A 5,507-nucleotide genomic window follows, 5' to 3' on the forward strand; every position below is an offset into this window, starting at 1 on the left:
ATCAGGAGCTTCCAGACTGTTCTCTCACTGGCTTCTTTTGTACCCTGTTTTAGAACGGAGCTGGACCGTGGCTGTGGCTCTGGGGCTGAGCATTTCCCTGGGCTGGGAGGGCCTGGGTTGCATCCTCACCCCAGCTGCTCTCCTGACTTTGCCTTGAAGGGTGCAGTAGTGTTTTGTTCTCAGTTCCTCTCCTGCTGCATGGTAGCACAGCAATGATGAATATTTGACACATGGGGCTTGTTCAGTGTGATTTCCCAACCTTCGGTGGAGTGAGGGGAGCTCAGAGTTGTCCAGTAGAAAGCTGAGCATTGAGGAGCATTGTTCTTTCTAGTCAGAGGCCCTACCCTAACGTGTGTGGATCATGACATTCTGAAAGGACTTTACCGCCTCCCTTCAGAGTTATATTTTCATAAAAACACTACATATTGTAACATATACTATATCTTACACACACACACACACAACACACACACACACAGAGTTATGTTTTTGCAGCACATGCTTCTCAGTGAAATATGGCCATGCACACTGTTTCTGATTTGCTTTGGCACTACATTTGTCCCTGTATGTGACTCCCTAATGGTATCCTGGCCATCTGGCCATAAAGGCCATGAAACTCCATCAATCATTAAAATCTCCTCTGATTGCCTTAGAGAAAGTTGTAAGGCATACACATGTAGTCCACCACGTGATGAGGCTGGCAAGCTCTACTATACTCACACCCAGGTCCCCAGGGTCACTATGCTCACACCCAGATTCCCAAGGTCACTATGATCAGACCCAGGTCCACAGGGTCACTATGCTCACACCCAGGTCCACAGGGTCACTATGATCACATCCAGATCCTCAGGGTCACTATGCTCACACCCAGGTCCCCAAGGTCACTGTGCTCACACCCAGGTCCCCAAGGTCACTGTGCTCACACCCAGGTCCCCAGGGTCAGACCTTGAACTGTCATGGAGTGGATGCACAATGAAAGAATGATGGGTAATTAACTTTCCCCTAGCTGTTCTCTAAAGCTTTAATGGCCTGTCGTCAGGAGGACAGTATGGGGATTTCCGACATCCCACCCTCACTAGTGAGACTCTCGTGCCTGCCTCTGTGTACGTCTCTGCAGTGTCACTGCTTTCTCAGCCAACTGACTAGATGCGGCTTTGTTAGGCGGGCACACCAGGTCTGCCCACAGAGTTATCTTTCTCACCATCTGCCCTTCCTATCTCTTTCTCCAGTCGTCCAAACATTCTTTTCTCTCACTTCCTTCCAGGAGGTCTTTCTCTTTTTTTCCCCATCCTTTAGATTTGCGTGCTAGGATTTTGAGCCCAGCGTCTGTCTCCTTCATCTGCTGTATGTGTTTGACTAGGGGAGAGCTCAGAACACATCGGGACGTGTCAAGGAATGCCTGGTGAATGACCCCAATGGGTGGCAAGAGAGGAGGAAGAGCATCTGTACCCTAGGGAGTTCAGCCTGTCTCATCAGTCATCCAGGGTGGCCTGGCACTGTGACACTGTCCCTGCTGGCCAGCTGGTGTCCTCACCCATGGAGGCCTTGTGGGTGGATAGCTGCCACATGAGTCACTGTGGTCACTGATGGCTGCCAGCAATCTTAGGCAGCCTCAGGAACTGGGCCATTTGCCCCGGAAAGGATCTTGTGGCTTCCAAGGTTCTGAGAGAACCTCAGAGAAGAAACAGAATTTCATAGTCTTAACCTCAGAGGCAATGCAAGTCTTTGAGATCTTTCTGGATTGTAATTGATCATATGGCAAGGAGGGAGGTACTGGAAGCGAGTGAGGTGTGTGTGTGTGTGTGTGTGTGTGTGTGTGTGTGAGAGAGAGAGGGGGGGGGCAGCTGAAATCGTCACTAGTGGAGAACAGGGATGGCAGGAGCTGGTAGCCTAAGGTACCCAGCTTTACCTCCAATTCCTTTATATGTGCTCTTGTTGATATCCCAGCCACTGCCTTTCCCTCTTTTTCACACATTCATTGCCTATTGGAATGAGAGCTAGACTGTGTTGAACAGGGCAGAGCAGTACCTACCAGGCCTGCCTTGTTTTTCCATAGTTACCTGTTTTATAGGTAGAAATCTGAAAGAAATAGCAATCAAATAAGAAAATGCATGCTAGGAAAAACCTTCTGTTTATGGAACTGCAGGGTTGAGATACAAGCACAATCAACCAGTGTGTGGGATTCCCTCTGTATGTTGTGAATACCATTGGTTAAGAAAGACATTGGCTTGGCCTGATAGGGCAGAGTAGAGCCATGTGGGGAAACTTAAACTGAATGCTGGGAGGAAGAAGCTGGTGGCTACGCTCCTGGAAGTTTACAGGGGTGGCCACTTGTCAGTCTTTTCTCTGCCACTCTGCCCTTGAAGTCTGGAAAAGTAACTTGGTTCCAGGTCTGGCTTTTCTCTTTTCATCATTTTAATGGTTGCTGCTCCCACTAACACAGGGTATTTTCCTCAACTGAGTTTACAGCTTTACCCTCTGGAGCCTGTGCTTTCTTATGGTCCCCATGCAAAAGTGACTAGGTTATTTTAAACAACCCTACTTATCTGCAGCAACTTTCAGCTTGCTTCTTTTCTGGTACAGCCACCCAGTTTTCAAACCCTTCTGTTATGCTTTTGGTTTCCCAGTCTCACTGTAAACATGGTTAAGAACATCCAGCAATAACCACACTATAGCTTAACTGTAAAGCTTGCCTTGAAATTTCTCCCACCAGATTAGCCAGTTCATCATCTTTATACTTAGTCCCCAGTGACACAATGACACAAATGACATGGAGACAAATACTTTTGAAGTAGCTGCTAGACCGTTGATCAACAGAGTTCTTGCTCCCAAGTATAATCTTTGCTCTTTGCCTGTGTATTGACATTTTGGTCTTCTGCATTCAGAATCACCCACTGAGTTCTGCTTAGAGTATCCTGGAACTTCTCTAACTTCTACCTATGGACTCTGCCAAATTCCTTCTTAAAGCCAGTTTCAAAGGTTTAAGAACCTCATGTTTAGGTAGTCACAGCAAAGATCCTACCTCACTGCTGCCACGTTCATGTTAGTTACCTTTATCATCGCTGTCACCAAAGCTGCGGGAGAAAAAACTGAAGGATGAAGTATTTACTTTGCTTGTGGTTTCAAAGGGCTTGGCCCATCATGGTAGGAATATGTGGATGAGCAGTTCATATCATGGTGGAGAGCAAGCAGAGAAAGGAGAACACCGACATATTTTCTCACACCGCTTCTCACTGTACTTTCTCCTTTAATTCCTTCCAGACTCCAGCCCGTGGGATGATGCCACCCATACTCAGGTTGGCTCTTTCCACTTCCTTTCTTCATATCTAGAAACACCCTCAGAGATGCACTGGGAAGTTTGATTCACTAATCTTCTCTAGTTGCTGTGAAATAATCCTCTCTACACTATGTATATGTATTGCTTTCATTGGTTAATAAAGAAGCTGATTGGCCTATAGCAAGGCAGGATAAAGTTAGGTGGGATATTCAGACTGAGGATACTGGGATGAAGAAGGGCGGAGTCAGGGAGATGCCAGCCAGCAGTTGAGGAAGTGGCCCATGTTGAAAATGAGGTAAGAAGCTATGAGCCACGTGGCAAAGCATAGATAAGATATATGGGTTAATATAAAGGTAAGAGTTAGGTAGTTACAGAACTGGGCTATCGGCAGAGCATTTATAAGTAATCTTAAGTCTCTGTGTTGGTTGTTTGGGAGAAGGAGGTCGGGACAGGAAAATTCCACCTACACTGAGTGATTAGAAAAATCCCTTCAGGAGTTAAAGAATATATAGATAGTTATTGTTTTCCTTAGTTATGATAAAGATAAAATAGATGTAAATATTGTAATTTTTACTTGATAACTGTTTTGTTGTATGTAATTTTGCTATGTTAAAGTTAAAGCCTTCCTTTTTTTTTGGTTTAAACAGAAAAAGGGGAAATGATGGAGGAAGGTCATTGGTTAAAAATAAAGAAACTGCTTGACCCATTTGATAGGCCATCCCATAGGTAGGTGGAGTAGACAGAATAGAATGCTGGGAGGAAGAGGAAGTGAGATCAGATGCAGGGCAGCTCCTCTGAGAAACAGATGCCATGCTCCCCTCTCCCTGGCAGACGCGATGAAGCTCCGACCCAGGATGGACGTAGGCTAGAATCTTCCCGGTAAGCGCTCCTTGGGGTGCTACACACATGAATAGAAATGGGTCAAGCAGTGTTTAAAAGAAAAAAAAAAAAAAAAAAAAAGAAAAATCCCTTCAAGTTGACAATGAAGGTTAAGCACAGTATATCACAGACAAAGCTTGAACTTGAAGAAGCGTCTTGATTTTTCAATACTGCTTAGGGCCCCTTCTATCTTAAGGCTTTCTCCGAAGCCCCATTCTTAAACTTGGCTATTAGGGTTTGGTGGGAAAGAGAAATGAAGTAGACACAATTCAGAACAAATAGGAATTTAGGCAAAGAACAAAAAAGTCCTTTGAAAGTATATCTTATTAAATACTTAGGGCATACTTATACTAAACAATTATTAGTTGTTATCTAAAATTCCAATTTCATTGAGCCTGCTGCATTTTATTTGCTGATTCTGTAAGTTGTAGGTCTGACATTGGAATCATCTGGGAGACTAGAATACAAAGTCAGCTAGGACAGTTGGGTGGCTACCAGGGAATGGAGAATCACACCCCCCCCCGCCATGGGGGAAAGTGGCAATGTTTATACACAGCAACTGCCTATGTATTTCTCTTGTATCTATTGTTTTAATCCAGGCATGGACTGTAACCTATATTTTCTTTTCGTGCAGACTGAGCCTGGATTAGGTTTGTTGCTCGCACCCTGAAAGGTTTCTCTGACAGATGTCAGTCTCAACTCTTAGGCTATCTTATGCCTGTACACACTTCCCAGTCTGTCCCCAGTGATTTAGGATTGTGCCTGTCACATGTGTGTGTGTCACTTGGGGTCATGGTGGCTCTGTGCTCATGCTACAATGCTGACCTAGCAAGGAACTTGCATGAGTGAACCATACATGCTAAGGAATAGAGAAGTTTTGCGGAGTTTGGTCTGGTCAGTTAGGAAACTGGGTCAAACCAGGGAATGGCTAGGGTTCTCTGAGTTTGTAAATAACACTGAATAGACCCCTTCTTCTAACAGTTTCCAAAATAACTTGATGTAACCTACTCAGTGTTTTGAGAAAATTTCAGTCGAGGGCAAAACATACTCAGTTGGTTTTGCTAATAAGATAAACAATTCCCCAACTTTCAGATTGGCAGAAGCCACACTGGGTTTTCTCCAGGACTCCACAGCATGCTTAAAACCAGCCTTATGGGGGAGAGTGAAGGTATAAGCCAGGGCAAGTAGGAGCATTGAGTTTGGAAGCCTAACCCCTAATAGAGGCTAAATCTATGGGATCCCTGAATTTAAAAAGGAATGATAGAACAGGAGTCCAGGACTACAACCTTGAGCACCCTTGAAAGCCAATTGCAGACTTACCCAATGACCCGTTTCATTTCCTGATTGCAGG

This window comes from Chionomys nivalis, chromosome 2 (assembly GCF_950005125.1).
Source record: "Chionomys nivalis chromosome 2, mChiNiv1.1, whole genome shotgun sequence".
Taxonomy (NCBI): domain Eukaryota; kingdom Metazoa; phylum Chordata; class Mammalia; order Rodentia; family Cricetidae; genus Chionomys; species Chionomys nivalis.